General features: G+C 44.6%; 1 non-coding gene across 1 annotated transcript; it reads left to right on the top strand.

Annotated features, from left to right (window-relative positions):
• The first annotated feature begins 16,817 nt into the window (after positions 1–16,817).
• LOC125577456 lies at positions 16,818–16,923 on the top strand. The gene has a single exon (XR_007315871.1). It is a non-coding gene; the product is annotated as a small nucleolar RNA R71 (small nucleolar RNA).
• Positions 16,924–17,837: the final 914 nt, after the last annotated feature.

Below are 17,837 nucleotides of genomic sequence, written 5' to 3'. Positions count from 1 at the left end.
CTGTGGAGTTTCGGGTTCCCTGCCGCGGGGAATGTGCTAACAGCCCCCCCAGAGGGTTACTTCACTTGCTACGAGGCGTTCGTAGTGCGTTGTCGCTTATGGTTCCCAATCCCCGAAATCCTCGTCCGAGTGTTGGACCGTTTCGAGGTTGCGATAATCCAGTTGACTCTCCTTGCCATTCAGCATCTTATTGGGATCCTGATCCTGAGCTACGAGCATGGCCTTTCCCTTTCCGTCGATCATTATGAAGCGCTTTTGAGGCTTCAACTCGTCAAAGATACGGACAAGCATAGGTTGGTCCCTCGGAACTTTATGTCAGTGGTTAAGAAGTTCATTTCGAACTTCAACTCGTGGAAGAAGTTCTTTTTCTTTGTTCGTATAGACGCTGCGTCCGTCGAATAGAGTTGCATTCCACTGTTCCGGAGGTTGCCGAACGATCGTCCCTTCATCAATCCTCTTGCTCTGTTCCCTGAGGACATCATTGCGGTGAGGGATCTTCTCAGGAACGGTCCCTTCTTCTGGACTTCTTTTACGCCGAAGAGGGTTCGGAAGGCACTGAGATTCGTGCAACCCGGTCCTGCTTCGGCTGCGGACACGGGAAGCGACTCCGAACCTGACGACAAGAATCCCGTCGTAGCTTCAGCAGCTGTGCCGGAGTCGAGCTCTTGGAAGGGAAAAGATGTCGATCTTGGTGACATAGAATTTTCGATGGATGACTCTATGCTTCCAGGATGGGATCCGAACCTTGCTTACGGCGATGGGAGTGGTTCGAGCGAGGTCTCTATTCCGGATTTTGATGATTTCTTTGCTGGTCTGCCACCGGGTTTTGATGCTCCTCCACCTATGAAAGAATCTGCGAGGCCGAAAGTCATCGCAGAAGGATCTCGCATCATCAATGGGGTTAGTTTTTTGAGAATTCTTCGTGATTGTCCTATGTATATATATATTTTTTTTATAACATGTCAATCGATTTTGCATGGCCTAAGCTTGCTGGGCTTGGCCATTGAGGCGGGCCATAGAGAAGCCATGGTCTACCGCTTCAAAGCGGAGAAAGCGGAGCGAGATCTCGCTCGCGTGCAAGGCGAGATGTTGGAGCGAGAGGCGCAGCTTACTCGTGATCATGCGCGAGCCATCCGCAAAGCGGAAATGAAGGGCAAAAGGGAAATCGTCGAGGTGATGAAGACTCGTGCCTCTCAATTCCAGGTTGAGTATGGGAACCTCAAGAATGCCTTTACCTCGGTGGGTGATTTCCGTGAGTGCCACGGTTCGGTCGGAAGTCTTTGGAGGACGCGAGCCGATGACTATGTGTTCGAGGAGGAAATGAGCTTGATGAAGAGTGGGATGAATGAACGTGCCCACGCTGAGGCGCTCATCCCTTCGATCGACGAGCGGATTCAAGGGTTCTGGAATTCCATCCTGATTTCCCCTGATACCGAGGAGGTTTCGACCGGGTTTCCTGACGGTGGCGAGGAAGTGGATCGTCCCGCGGATGCGTTCGGTGCTTCGTTGTCCGTGGATTTTGACTTTGGATTATGAGAGGTGGAATAGTTATCGAAAGAAAGATGCTAGTCTTTCTGTTTTATGTTATTGGCCGAGTGTGGCCGAGAAATTTGTACGGGCCTGTTTTGGCCGTTTTTATTGCTTATCGGGACTGGCCATTGGTGGCTTTGAATCCCCTTACCGCTTTACGCGGTTATTTATATGATGAATGTTTCGTTTTTCGAATTTTCCTTAGTAGGTTCGAAGTAAATATGAGTTGTCGTCTCATATTTAATTCCGATGAGACGTTCAATCTGTTGGTTCGTTCGTGATTTTCGTAAGAATTACCTATCTTTACGATTTTCGAGAACATTGAGATACGAATGGAGAGACATGGTTTAGGATCTCGTATCTTTTAGATATCATGCCTTGAGATGTTTGAGACCAGAGCGTTGGGTTTAGGGCAAGACCTAGGTTTACTTTCGGTTAAGGTTTGTGCGATGACTAGCCGGCTATCGTTTTTCCTGTTGCGATTTCTTCCTGACTCGCACCGATTTAAAGTCCGCGATATGTTCTTTGCTTATATGACTTGTATGGTACGACTCGAGCATCTTCTCAGAGTCAGCTGGAAGTGCTAAACCAAAATTTCGGGTTTTTGTTGCAGCGCGCTTTTGTCGTTGTGCTGGACGTTTTGAAGATCAAAAGAGTGATCGAATTGCGTTTGTTTAAGGCGTCTAGCGTGTTCGTCGGGGCCAATCGACGAACGGGGTGTATGGTTTTGGTGGTCGCGTTTGGACAATTTGTTAGTATTATCCTCGAATTTTAACTTTTGCGACGTCTCGCAGTTGTTTCGGGGATTATACGTATATCTTTGCGTGTTTGAAAAGATGATAATTTTTACGATTTGTGGGCCGGATGAGGCCGCAGACAAGAGTCTTAATGTTTTCAGGCGTGTCCTGAAAGTTTCTTTTGTGTTTTACTGAAGCGTAAATGTTTTCGATATAAAGGACAACGTATATTGTAGTAAAAGTTTTTGAAGTTTCTAAAAACTCGATTACAATAATGGCGATTCTTCTAAGTGGGAGTATACGCACCCACTCCCCCCTCTTTTTTAGAGAGGGGGATAGCTGAACTCGTCTTTTGACGAGCTGCCTACGTACCCCTTTCGAGGATCAAGCCATCTCGTAGTTCTGTTTCATGCCGCGAGTGTTCTTACTCGGCGGTAGATGTCGCGATGTCCGCCTTGACCATGTCGATCGTGGCTGGGTCAACGCTATTTTCCGGATGTTCCGGTTGAGTTGTAGCGTGGGCTTCGGACTCGTGTCGAGCTTCAACGTCCGATACGTTTGCGTTGGTGGATGATTTTAATTCGTCTTTTCCTAGGGCGTTTTTGGCCGAACATCGATCTATCTTCGTGTGTTTGCCGTTTGCAGCTGCAGAAGTCATGATTTGCCTTAACTTGTGCTCTGCGAGGAAGCATAGCCGCGACTGTTTTTGGCATCCCCAGATGGCCGCGACTCCGCTTGTGGTTGGGAATTTGAGACCCAGGTGGTAGGTTGACGGAACTGCCTACATGACGTTGAGCCATGGGGTTCCCATGATCACGTTGTAGATAGCGGGATGATCAACTACCGCGAACTCGATGATTTTCGTGATCTCCTTGGCCATGACTGGCAACTGGATCGATCCAAGAGTCATCGATACTTCGCCTGAAAAACCCGTGAGCGGTTTTGGCGTCGGAATTACTTCTCCGAGTTTGATGCTCATCCGCTTGAGAGTGTCGCGGAAGATTACGTTGACCGTGCTTCCCGTGTCGATGAGTACCCTTCCGACTTCTAAATCTCGTATGACGAGATCTATGACGAGCGGGTCGCAGTGAGGTTGGTCGATGCCGCCGGCTTCTTCCTTTGTGAAGGTGATCGAGCAATTTTGGCCATCTCGAGGAGGAGACCATGTAGGCCAATTTGCACTCGACTCTGCCTTCCGTTGGTAAGCATTAATGGCCGACACAGTATCGCCGCAGTATTGTGATCCTCCGATGATCATGTTGACTCTGTGACGATTGTTATCGTTCCCCTTGTCGTCCGGCCTCCTACCGCGTTTATCCCGAGGCTGATTTCGTTGAGGGGATTTTTCAGCGGGCGGGTTTCTGTCCGTCTTTGGAGGGCGATCAGAATAGAGGATGAGATCCTTGACGCTAGTTACTTCCGAGAGCTCTCCAGCGAGTAGCTTCGCGGCCAGTCTTGCTCCCAAGACTTTGCAGTTGGTCGTGGAGTGTCCTCGGGATTGATGGAACTCGCAAAAGGTGTTTTCGTCATACCCTTGATTGTGAGTCCATGTGTTGCCTGTGGTTCAGCCCTGATCCGAATTGATCGCGTAGTTATGCGCCCCCTGGAGATCTTCCCCCTCGTGATGGACGTACTTGTCGTTACGAGAGTTCTTCTTTTTCCCTTTCGGATCCACGTCTTTCGAGGATGGTCTTGCCGCTTTATGTTTTTGCGATAAGACTTTAGTTTCTTCCTCGACTATGATGTAGTCCGTTGCTTTGTGGAGGGCGTCTTGGATCGTTCGCGGTTTGTCGAGAGTTATCCACTTTCTGAATTTCGACTTGTACCAGCGCGTCGATGGCCACTTTGTCGCTTATCCCGCTGACCCTGGACATTATCAGCTTGAACCGACTGATAAACTCGCGGAGGGGTTCGTCTTCCCTCTGGGAGAGACTCCAGAGATCAACATCGGAAGTTTCTCTGTCTATGAATACAGAGTACTGTTTGAGAAACTCCGATGCGAGCTGTCGGAAACTCCCGTTGGTGTTGCGACGAAGGCGTGCGAACCATTCGAGCGCTGCTCCTTCAACATTTTCGACGAACAGGCGGCAGTAGCCGGCATCTTTTTCGCCGTCCTTCAGTCTTGCTCTTCCCATCGCGATGTGGAAAGCCTGAAGGTGCGCTTTTGGATCGGCCGTACCATCGTACTTTGGTACTTTGATTTTTCCCGGATCGGACACCCTCATGTCCGAAATGCGACTGGTAAAGGGGGTCTTTCGAGCTCCTTCCAGCAGTCGATCGATCTCGGGGGCAGCACTAGTAGCATGATGGATTTGAGACTTTACGGCTCTCACTTCTGCCGCAGTCTTGGTGATCGCGAAGATCGCGGATATCCGATGTCTCGTCAGTGGCTTTCCGAGCCCGTCGGTGTTTACTGCGAGTGAGCTCGGTTTGCTTTTCAGCCAGCTCCTCTTGTTCGTTCCAATAGGCGATTTCCTCTTCTTCCGTCATTGGTTTTTCGAACAGGGAGCCTTCCCGAGCGGACCGGCTCCTGGTTCTTCTTGAATGTCTGTCGACGTCCTCGTCGGTGTCGTTGGAGACATTGCTAGGATCCAGGTCAATGTGTTCGGCTTCGTTATCCTTCGAGTCCTTTGCAGGGGGCGGAAGACTTTCAGGGTTCCCCTTTTCGATGGGAGATTTCTCGCTAGGGTTTTGACCGGAAGGTCGTTCCCGCGCGACTCTAGATCTGTCAAGTGGGGTAGCGAAGTCGAGCCTCTTCCCGCGGATTTTGGTGGTTCCGCAGGGATGGATTGCTTGGGTCCTTGCCGTTAAGGTTTCAACCTGTTTAGTCAAGGTATTCACGAGCTTATCATGTTCTTCCGACCTTTTCTCATAGGTGGCGAACATCTTTTTAAACTCCTCGAGCATCGCGGCGTTGGCTTGTGCGTTGGCCGCGGATACGTCCGCTACTGGAGTGTGGAGATCGGTGTCGCTGCCTCCGTTAAGAGGAGTTTGCACGTTATCCGCGTCGTTAGTTGACATGTCTGATTGAGAGTGATGTGGCTTTTGCGGGTTAGATTGATCCGTACCCCCCCCCTTCCTTCTAGCGCCAAACTGTGGGAACCAAAATTCGCACTGTCGATTTTCGTTTAAATAAGGAAACTAGGAAAACCCTTATTTCCCAGAGGACCCGGATATCTGCTAATTACCACACGTCAAACAATCAGAACACGAGAATAACAACGATAAAGTATAAGAAATCGAACAAGAGAGCAAAGAAGATCTTATTCCGAATTTGCGTATGAGCGTTTACAACAAGGTATAAGCCTGGGCTCGAGAGCTGTCGGCGAGATTCCTAGTTCTAGCAATCCTAAGACGGCTAAACCTAATTGAGTCGCAGCTCGAAATAACAAATGCCTAAATCGCTCTAAGTGCTAAGTTTGCTCTGAAAAAGTTCTCTCCCTCCATGCTCCTCGCCTAGGACTCCTTATATACTAGCTCCAATGTTGGTTTACGCTTTTACTCTTCTGCCCTTAAACCGTCATAGCATAAAAATGGAGATATTCCATTTTTCCTGATTTTCACAATTATCTTCAAAACTTCCGTATTTATCCGCGGAAACTTGACATTTATCCTTCCTTATGGACCAAGCGTAAACCGTACTATGGTTCACGGGCTTTTTAGTTAAGAAATCGTAGGATGGGCCTCGAGTCGTGTTTTAGGTCCCTTTGGGCCGTCTTCCGACTCGACACGTTTACTACGATTTCTTTTGATAAAGAACGAACTTTCCGCGGTTTCGAATCCGCGAAGTTTGATCGATGAGTTAGAATGGCGGAAAACATGGACTGAGCTTGCTACGGTCTTCGGGAGATAGCATTCGAAGGTTCGACGAGAATGCATGGATTGGTGTCGTATCGATGTTCGGAAGAGTTCAATCGCTATACAGCGACCGAACTTCGGCTCGAGCCCGGTCGCTACGTAGCAACCGAGCGGGACGAGCGCTCAGTCGCTATGTAGCGACCGAGCTTCGGCTCGAGCTCGGTCGCTACGTAGCGACCAAGTGGGACGAGCGCTCGGTCGCTACATAGCGACCGAGTGGGACGAGCGCTCGGTCGCTACGTAGCGACCAAGCTTTGGCTGGAGCTCGGTCGCTACGTAGCGACCGAGCGGGACGAGTGCTCCGTCGCTACGTAGCGACCGAGCGGGACGAGTGCTCGGTCGCTACGTAGGGACCGAGCTTCGGCTCGAGCTCGGTCGCTACGTAGCGACCGAGCGGGACGATCACTCGGTCGCTACGTAGCGAACGAGCTTTGGCTCGAGCTCGGTCGCTACGTAGCGACCGAGTGGGTCGGACGTTCGGTCGCTAAATCCGGGCCGATATCGGCATGGACTTGGTTGCTACGTAGCGACCGGACGGCGTGTATGCGCGGTAATTACGCAACGACCGAGCTTGGTTTGTTTGGTTTGAATCTTCAAGGATACTTCTTCGTAAAAACTTCGTGTTTGGTTATATTTTACGAAAGTTACATCTTTCTTTTTACTATCTCTTTCGGAAATACGATCTCCGAGGATTTTCGGGTGGTAATTCTGTCGTAACCGTTTTTGACCCCAACATAAATCACTCATGATCCTATATATATTATAAATAGACTCTATAATATAATAATTAGTAGTTAAAACACTTATAAACCATGGATAAAAGTGGGTCAAATCTATGGTCTATCAGATAGGCAGGCCGAAAATATCGAGAGAGACCAAGACCTCCAACCGAGAACAGACCATAGAAAACGGGTCCGAGACAACTGCCACACCTGATCCATAGAAGCTCTATGACCTGCAAACAATTATTAGCGAAGCAGCACCACCATGAACAACCAAATGGCTATTCATGGCGTTGGGATGTGCTCAAGACTGAAAGGAGACACCGGTGAAACAAGAGAAACCACTAAGGAAACCCGCAGAATCCATAGCACCGCCAATCGCCGCCTTCGAGAACCGGAGCACGGTACCGACAATAATTGTGTCGGTGACCACGACGCAAAACAACAACCAATCTTCTAGAGCAAATCCCAAAGAACCATGTAGACTAAGGTACAGCGGGAACTGGAGCAGGAGCTGGAAAGCGAAGGAACCGGAAGATGAGCGCTCACCACACCGCCTCGGATACGTCCATAGACGACCGAGCCGATTCTGTGACACTGCAAACAACAACGAACCACCACCTAGGACAACAACCTTAAACTAAGCTCGCCCTCGAGTTATGTGAACCTCCAAGACATCCATGGCAGAGGTAAATGGTGTCTCACCAAGACGCCGAGAATGAGACTACCAACCGCAACTGTCGCCTCTCATATACCGATCGGAAAGCAGAGTCACCGGACCGGGATCGAGCGACTCCATATCCTTACGTGATGATATCTCTCCAGACGGAAAGGGCCGTCTTTACAACTCAAAGAGCCGAATTCTCCGACCACCAAGCCGTACACTCACAGCGTCAAGAATCCACCACTATCTGAAACCTCGGCGAACCGGAATCTCCTCGCGAGCAGAGACGAGTTTGGATGGTCCTCCAGAAGCAGAACCAACAACAAGAGAAGGTGGGCTCGGGATCGTAGAAGCAAAGTGCAAACAAGAACAGAGGGAGGATGGTGGTGGCTCCGGCACCAGAACGCGCGCTCACGTGTCGTCCGGACGCCGGAACCCATGTCAAACGCGATTTAATTTTAGAGAGAGCGGAGGAGAGAGAAAATGTCGAAACTCCAGTTCATAAGCTAGTTAGATTTATTAAAGACATAATTTCAAGACATAATTTCAATTTACGTTTGGTTTTCAAAAGGTTATACATGTTCGTTATCACATGGAATATCAGTAATATGTGAAAAGTGAACAAATACTTATGCATGATAAATCGGTCCAAAACCTACATAAAAATAACAAATAATCATTTAGTTAGTTTCATCTTATCATATCCCAGCTAACCATACAAACAACTATCATCCATCACGTGTGGTCATCTTCGTAATGTCAATAATATAAGTTATCCAACTTGGATAAAAGATATTCATTTGAAAACCTACATAGAAAATATTCCCCATAGCATATTAGATAGAGTTAGCTTCAACTTAGGTAAATTCGCATAATAACAACTAAAAGTTAAATATCAACCTACACAAATAGGATCAAAACACATTCTGTATAATGGATTAAAAATTGATTCTCAAACAAACTTTTGCAACTAATATTTGTTAGTTCATGTAACTAACAAACCTGAAGATGTAAGCTCGATGTCATTGAAAAGAAAGTAATGGAGAGGAAGCAGGAAAAGAAATACAAGACAAGGGAAAATCGGAGAGAATTGCAACAATTATCAAAGAAAGTTGGATATAAACAAAAAAAACTGACAACAAATAATATAAACCAAAAAGTACAAAGAATAGAAAGAGGACACAAAATAAACTTTTTGATTTCCTTCAAATCTCTTATATTTTAAAAGAGAAGCATTATCATTTAATGCTTTCACACTACATTGGACACCTGTCAGTCTCACATTATTTTGAAAATACGGACGCTCACGTTTTGCCTTAATAGAGCTTCTCAAAAAATGTCTACTAAAAGTTTCTTATTTTGCTTAGACTAAACACAAGCACGTTTTATGACTCATACCAGTGGACGTGATGCGAAGCTAATTTTGTCTATGAAAACTAAGTTTTGAGAAGCATAAATATTCGTAACGATACCATTGATGTAATATCATTGATAATAGGAGAAGATGATGCAAAGGCAACATGATAAATCTATCATTGGCGTGGAGAAGTTATTTGTAAACTGTCGAGAAAAAAGGAGAAGTTGATGGTGAGAGAATGTAGAACAGAGAAATTTGCTTCATAGACTGCAAATAGTGAAGATGCAAACAATCGCATTGCGGAAGAAGATGTTGATACAAAGCCAATTTGATAAATCTATCCTTGGTGCATCAAAGTTATTTGCATCCTGTCAAGCAAAAGAATCAAACTATGTAACCCGCACTTTGCTACTAAACTATATAATAACAAGCTGAGAAGTTCATGACTATGGAAGTTTCCCCATCTATCAATGTAGCATAGAATATCTTAATCTACTGGAAGGAAGTTTTTTATGCACTTGATATTGTTTTTTACTATGGCAAAGAAAGAACTATCATGGTAAAATCAAACGACACACACGATAACTGTTTTTACCATAGTATCACATTAGCAAGCAGTCTATAGAAGATAAACTAACGTTTTTTTGTAGACACTTTCACATCAACCATTGACGTTTCTTATAATACTAATCTTGAAAATCGTATACAGTCTTTTAAAGGCAGACTCACATCCAAGTAAGAATTGAGAATTTCTTTCTATACAGTCGACGAAGAAGACAATTTTTGTGTCATAGCGTATGATCGTTAACGCAAGTTTATGTTTGATGTTTGATACCACTCAAATTACCCTAAGGAGTGTTACTCTCATCAAAAGAAGTTCAGATGTAGTACTTAGGGATCGAATTCACAAGGAGCTAGGGAACAATTAAATCTAGTGTTTATTAATTCTAAGGGTTGTAAATTGTTTAAATGAAATAGCAATAGTAACAAGCGAAATAACTAGTAAACGTAACTTGGTTGGAAATGATATTAGATGCAGGGCCACTATTCAGGTGTTGGAGATTATAATACCTATAAATGCCTATTTGTTGCATGCATGATATATTAGAGCTCAATCGCTTAACTCAGTGATCAGTTGTCGCATGTTTTACTGGTTAACAGGCTAGATCTCGTGTCTCAACGGTTAGTATGTCGACAACGAGAGAGTGTCGATCGATGGTCTATTGGGACGTCGACCGATACACCTTTGCCAATGTCGATCGATAGTCAGTTGAGGACATCGATCGACGGGTTCTAGCCAGGCCTATGCGCGAGTATGATATGCCCTACTAAGATACTAAATTAGCGGTTAGCCCTCTCTAGCAGTCCTAATATGATAGATAGATGTCAGGATGGGATAACAAGGGTGCTTGAATATGCAATCCTATAATCAAGTTTTAGTTAGCAAGGCTAAAACAAGCAATGAATACAAATCTATCATGAATATCACAACAAAGCAGATCTATAGTTTGGGGCTAATCCCACAAACCTATCTGAACCCTGGATCTAATAATTGAACTACTCAGACATAGCAAAGCAATTCATAACAATGAAGAAATAGAAACTCATAGTATAGATGAAAAGAAATGATAACAAGGAGTTCCAATCACAAGTGATCTTCTCTTCAAAAGAGTAAACTCAAACTCTAAAACTGAAAAACTCTGAAGAAAACTCTCTAGCCCCCACTACCGTCAAAAACTTAGGCAGTATATAATCTACAAGGTTAAAAACTCATGAGGGCATTTTCGTAATTTGGCTTGGCCTTGGGTTTTAAGTCTGCTGAATCCAAAATGTCACGTGTCTGATGTCTCGACATCGATCGATGGTACTTGTGTACATCGATCGATATTAATCTTCATCTGTCGAGGCATCTCCTTGTATCGATCGTCAGCACTGATGCGCATCGATCGATTGTTTTTCCTCTCGTCGACCTCTACGTGGTCAGCTCGGGTGAAATGTCCTTTATGCTCCAAAATGCTCCAAAATCATAGCTTTACTCCGAAATGCACCTGAACCTGAAAACATACCTAGAAGAGTAGAAAACATAGATATATATATAGTAAAACACCTATATACCATGGATGAAAATGGGTCAAATCCGAGGTATATCAACTCCCCCAGACTTACCCTTTTGCTTGTCCTCAAGCAAAACATACAGGCAGTCTCTCTGAAAGAGGTTTGAAAATTTTAGGGACTTAAGATTTTAAAGCATAAAAATCTTTTCCTCAACAATTTTGCAACCACATTTAAAAAGTCCTAATCACAGAAGCACACTATGCAATATCCTAGCTTAGCAACCATTTCCAACATAACACAACTCATCAATTCACGTCTGACATCCCCTCTACTGATTTCATTTCTTAGCATAAATATAAAGTGGATGCTTTACCTTGGGAATATCGATCATAGGATGCAAGGATTTCAGACAAGTATCTGGAGCTGCAGGTAAAAGTAAGTTCCTAGTTTCTCTCTCTCTAATTTTCTCTCTTGAGTCAAAGTCTGCTTCCATTGCAGGATCAGTGACCAAGATTGGACAGGCTTCCATGAATCAAAACTTAATGGTGGTTGCCACCAAGCTCTGTTCACTTCTTTTTGACCTATATCCAAGAGTTCTTTGTGAAAGCGAACCTTGAAGATTGCCGCCTCCAAGTCCCGTTTCGAACTCTTTTATTGGAGTCTTTATGAATCAAGCCTTAATGGTTTTAGCCACCAAGTCCTGTTCAGACTCATCCTAAGTAAACAATAGATCTTTTTTTTTTATATATAACACTAACTATTCTAGGGTCGAAATTTAGAGAAAAAAAATGTGATAAATAATCTACACCAGGCGTTACCTTCCAGACTTATCTGAAGAATCCGATCCCATGTATATCAAGCCCCAAGACAAGCGGTTATGTCAGGTTTAGTGTTGGAAATCAGCTTTGGTTGCTTCATGCGTTTCAAGGCAAGTATGTAGTTAATAGGTTGATCTGCTTTAGCATCTATAGTGCTATCTGCAATCAGTAAATCTAAAATGGTGCTAAAGATTGGTTAGATATTCAAGTTTAAATCAATATAAGATTATTGTTCATATTTTCAATAGCTAAGCATAATTTATTAAAATTCATTTTATATAAGAATAAAATAAATTATATCAGTAAATCTCCCCCCAGACTTAAATTACACTGTCCCAGTGTAACTCAGTCGGAGTTAAGATGAAATAGTTCATGATGTACGAAATGTAACAAGTATGGAAGATACATCTGACCGGAGTAGATATCGATCGATGGGATATGTTACATCGATCATCGTGTGGTTGTCCATGTCGAGCGATGTCGATGTCTTGTTGGCGTCGATATTCAGATCCTCCTACTTGGGTCTCCTAAATCTGAAAGAAATAAAACAGATCCTCCTACTTGGGTCTCTTAAATATGAAAGAAATAAAACGAAAGTAAATAAATGCTAGCTAATAAAACCTAAATAAAATAACTAATAGTGGGTTGCCTCCCACTCAGCGCTTGGTTATTGTCATTTAGCTTGACTGTGGTAGTGATTAGCTATTTGGTGGAGAAACAGCTGCTTGTTGAAAAACAAGCATCCACGTCATCTCTGCACATTCTAGACCAAGATGCAATGAAACTTCTTGTGGCCTCATCATTTCTTGTCCATTTGTCATCCATCTTCGCAAGTACATTGGAGATGTTTTGTAGCCTATCTTGAATGTTGTCGATGCTGAACTGGTGCCAGCCTATGTTGTCATAGGCATATGCTGAAAGTTCTGTCAGTTCCTTGTGCATTGACTCCATCGTCTTGTGTATTAGCTGCTCGCCGGCTGGTGTAGACTCGGCGTCGATCGATGCGATTATGTGTTCGTCGGTCGATCTCGGCGACTTACCATCGAGCGATTTCGCTCGCGTCCTATCAATCGATGCTGTTATCTGGTGTTGAGCTGCGAGTTGCCTCTGAATGGCTTTGACTTCTTTCTGAAGCCATTATGTGTGGCTGTCAAGTCCACTGATTTTGTTGTCGAATGGAAAGTAGATGTCATCGCAGCGTTTGTCAAGTTGTTCCTCCATGGTGTCTATAGCAGTGTAGATCTTGATTGTGATCTTGTCAACCTCTGCTGCTGTGTAAGGAATTAACTCCACAGGATTCTTGCCATCGATCCAAGGTCCTCGTAGCCTGTTGATCGATGCTGATTTTGCCTGCAAAAAATTTTGATTAGTAATGTTATCAATATCCTTTTGGGCATGAAGTAATTGACTAGACAATTTGTCTAAATCTATCACGACTGGTGATATAAAGCGGTCATGCATGTCCTCGTAAGTCCTCAGCCTCTCATTCATGGCTGAGACCTTCGCGTCGAGCGATGTGAATGTACACATGTCGATCGATGTGGCTTGTTGTTGGTCCTTCTTGCGAATGGTATCCAGATCTTGCTGTAGTAGCTCGATTTTAGTGCTTAGCCAGTCCACATTGTTGTTGAGAGGGTAGTATACGTCGTTTATCCTTGTGTCGATGTATGAGACTTCCCATTCATCCTTGTGTTGTGCTGAACATTGTGGTTCTACAGGGGTCTGGGCTGTAGGAAGACTGACGTCGATCGATGGTGCATGTGGTGCGTCGATCGATGCTGAGGTCGTCGCTTCCTTCTCAAGTTGCTGACGTAAACTCTCAATTTATGTCCTCATTTCTGCCATACTTCTGAAAAGCTCATTGTAGCCTCTATCCAAAGGTTGATATGTATCTTCTACCAATGTTTTGAGCTCCTCTCCCAGTCTTTCCTGAGCTCGACAAATACCAAACACCATCTCATTGATTTCATCTTTGGTGTATAGTTCTGGTGCCAGTCTTGTGAGTGTGAAGGAGGTGGCATGTTCTGGAAGACATATGTGTCTCTCTTCAAAAAGAGATGCTCTTTCCAGTAATTTCCTGATGTCGTCCTTTGTGACAGGTATCATCTCACCAGCTACGCCTCGTGCGTGTCCACACTCATCTCTGTAGACTCCATACTCGTCCCTTCGTTCCCAAGTGAACTGTCTGGCTCCGTACATGTCAAAAGCGCGGTTTCCAAATTCATAATGTCTATCGATTGACGTCGGGTCATCCCTATCGATCGACGTTGGTGTTACCCTGTCGATCGATGTCGTTGTGTTCCCGTCGATCGATGCTTGCCCTTTTGGTTGGCTTGATAGATCTGGATTGATTTCTGTTGTGGCGACTCCTACGTGGTTGTTAGGATCTGTTTGAATGACGTATGGAGTGCCACGTTGCTGTGAGAATAGGTTGTCATGTCCATTGGCTACTTGAAGGATATATGCTATGTCCTCTTTGGACACTTGTAAGATCCTTCCATCTATTGCACGTGCGGTGCCATCTGGGTTCCTGAAAATACCAAATTCATCAGGTGTTAAAAAACCGTAATCAATGTTTGCATTATCATTCAATTTAGAAATAGAAAGATTAGGGTTTAGAGTAGTATCGATCGATGTAGATACAGATGCATCGATCGCTGGTAGAGTAATTTCTGTAGAACTTGTGTTCTTGAGATGTTTATGTGTGGGTGTCGATCGATGTGAGCGGTAGTTTTGCTGCACGAGGATGAGTATTGACCGATGTGGAGTGCACTTCGGCGATTGATATTGGAAACGTTTTTTTGAACTTATGTGTTTCAAATCTTTCATCCTGCAAAGACATTTCTAATGCACGTTCTTTCCAATAATCCTCATCGTAGTCCTCTGTATGTTCCTCGTTAGATGAAGTAATTACAGTGTCAACTGCAAAACTTTCATGGAAACCACTGTCTACCCAACTGTCTATGAAATAGTCATCATGTCCTCTCTTGCTTGGAGGTTAGAAGGCAAAGTGGGGGTAACAATGATTAGGTGGAGTGAAATGGTCAACCGGCTGCTATACGTCGAGTGACGTGTTGTTGCGGTCATCAATCACAGTTGACTCATTGGAATCGATCGATGGGAAAGTGGAGGTGTCGATTGATTCCGAGTACTCTGTTTCGTACTCCGATTCATACTTTGCTCCACAATGGCATGCGCCAATAAAGCCAAGTTCTTTCCCATAATCCACGGAATTAATAACCTTTCTCTTAGGTCGGATGGGGTCATAGTGGATGTTGGGGTCTATGAGCGTCAGACACAATTTGTTTTTGTTCATGTCACATACAGCTCCTACTGTAGCTAGGAAAGATCTTCCAAGCAGAAGTGAAGAGTTCCAGTTAAGCTCGATGTCTAGGACATGAAAATCTACAGGGACAAGGACATTACCAATTTGTACCTCCGGATCTCGTATGATACCTCCTGATCGTTTTTCTGAAAGATCCACGAAGGTGAAGGATTCTGTTGAAGGTTCGATGGTCAAACCAAGTTAGTTTGCCATGTTCCTAGGGAGGATACTAACTGATGCTCCTGTGTCACATATTGAATGGGGAAATTCAATACCCTTGACTATTCATGGTATTGCAAATTTCCCAGAATCACTCTTCTTCGTCAATGTGATCCTGTGTTTCATCTTCTCTCTGACTTGATGAAACATTCTCCTAATGTCCTCCTCATTTACCTTTGTTTCTTTAAAGAACATCCACAACCGGTGTGTGAAGTAAGCTTCATCAAAAGCTTTTTCGATTGGGATTCTGAGGACTCTTTTAGTGAAACCATCCATCTCCTTCTCATTAGCTTCCCTCTTAAGGTTCTTAGGAATTTTCTCCTTTCTTTTCCTTAACCTTCTCCCTTCAGTTTCTTGTTCTTCTTGAACTGGTTCTGGTGGACTATTTAAAGGGTTGGGTTTTGATTCGGGTGGGCTAGCTAATGGTTTAGGTGGTGGTCTGAGTGCGTTGATGTAATCATTATCGATTGAGGGTAACCGCACTCGGTATGACAGAGGTGTCTGTCGATCGATGGGAGGTGGGGTGTGACGATCGACGTCGGACTCACTCTGTCGATCGATGGTTGGCTCTATCGATAGATCGATTTTATCATAGAAAGGGGAGGGTAGGTGAGGATGCTTAGCTCTGAATTCCTCATGAGTTAGAATTCGAACTCCCTTGCATTCAGTCGATTTAGCGGACGACGTCGATCGATGACTGGAATAATCCGTCCATCGATCTTCGTCATGGTCTGTCGATCGATGCGAGTTCATCGCCATCGGTCGACACCATTGGGATCCGCCGAGACTCATGGAGCTTTTCATTTCTCACCACTTGCCAGAAATTATCATCTATGATGGCATTTACGTGGTGTTTCCCTTTGTCGGCTCATGCCTCTCTAGCGAAAGCTTCTTGCCTCTTTATAGTCTCGCCCGTCTGAATTACTTGCGTTTCAAGTTTTCTCACCTGAGTCCCTAAGGTCTCGATTTTGGTGTTCAGATTGTTGTAGGCGGAGTCTATCTTACCGTTAAAGTCCATGGTGATTTGTTGTTGTCCCAACAGTACTCGATCAAGCATTTCTTCGATCTTGCTTTCCTGAGTCTGGGGTAGTGGATTCTGGTAGTAAGAGTTCAAGTAGCTTTTGCTGTTGTTGAATGGTTTTTGAAATTTTGAACTCTGGTTACTTCTTTGACCATTTCCAAAGAAGTTTCTGTTTCCGCCCTGGTTTCCAAATTTCTGGAATCCGGTACCTCTGATGTAGTTCACATTTTCCTCTCCTTCAGCTGAACAGACTTGCTTCCTAAGAAGTTCGTGCACCAAATCTAACTTAGCTCTTACTTCGTCCATCTGTTCCTTCCCGATATAGGCTACAGACTTCTTCCGTTTAGAGTCAGTGTTTTTAGTGATGCTGCTGTTAGCAAGGTTTTAGATAAGTCTCATAGCTTCCAACGGATTCCGAGTAGTGAAGTTTCCTTCACTCGCCGTATCAAGAGCCATTTGATACTGTAAGGCGAGACCTCGGAAGAAAGTGCTTAGCAGCTGCACTTCGTTAAATCCGTGGTGTGGACAGTCTCGCTGGAAGAACCTAAATCTAATCCACGCATCTTTGAAAGACTCTCCAGCCTTCTGCGAGAATGTGGAAATTTTGTTCTGAAGTTCTTCAGCGCGCGCCTCATCGAAGAAGTTTCGTAAGAAAACATTCTTGATGTCGGCCCAGGATGTTAAAGATCCTGTGGGTTGCTGCCTAAGCCAGTGCATCGCTTCTCCATTCAGCATGTATCTGAAGAGCTTGCACAGCAGGTAATCTTCGGGGACTCCTTCCATCCGAATAGCAGCGATTAGATCCTCGAACCGTTCTAAATGATCCATAGGATGCTCGTGCGGTAACCCAGAGTAGGGTATCTGCGACACGAGAGTGTAGTATTGAGGCTTCAGCTCGAAATTCTGCTTCTGGATCTCCGGAAGCCGAATAGCTGATCGGTTGGAATAGTACTCATCTGCGCGATTGTAGTCGGCCAGTGGTTTCGATCGAGCGTCCTCATCTACAGGTTGAGCAGCTCCTGTAGCATTAGCATCAGGGATTACAGTCCCCTGAGCGTCTATTTTCTGACCTGTTGCATTACGCAGATGACCGTCCTGGTCATACAGGTTTCCGTTCTCGTCCTATGTTAGAATAATAATGTTTACCATTTTTGACGATACGGTATCGATCGACATACGCGGTGTAGTATCGATCGTTGTCGAACGATTGGGATCGATCGACGATGAAGGTCTGGTGTCGGTCGACGGTTAGTTGTGCGTATCGATCGACGACAATGTTGTTGCGTCGAGCGATGTGGAACGTTGACCTCTACGGATGGTGCGTTCCAAGTGAGCAGGATCGTCTGAGAACAGCAAGTCTTTCTCCTTGTTACTTCTGGTACAGTTGGGCATGCACCTGAAAAGACAAGAAAAAGATAATTAGAAAGGGGGTAGAGAAAATAATAAGAATCAACAAAACTAAATCTAATGGCGATCAAATCTCCCCGGCAACGGCGCCAAATTTGATACCACTCAAATTACCCTAAGGAGT

This window comes from Brassica napus, chromosome A8 (genome assembly GCF_020379485.1).
Source record: "Brassica napus cultivar Da-Ae chromosome A8, Da-Ae, whole genome shotgun sequence".
Lineage (NCBI taxonomy): Eukaryota > Viridiplantae > Streptophyta > Magnoliopsida > Brassicales > Brassicaceae > Brassica > Brassica napus.
This window is presented reverse-complemented; position numbering and strand designations above follow the sequence as displayed.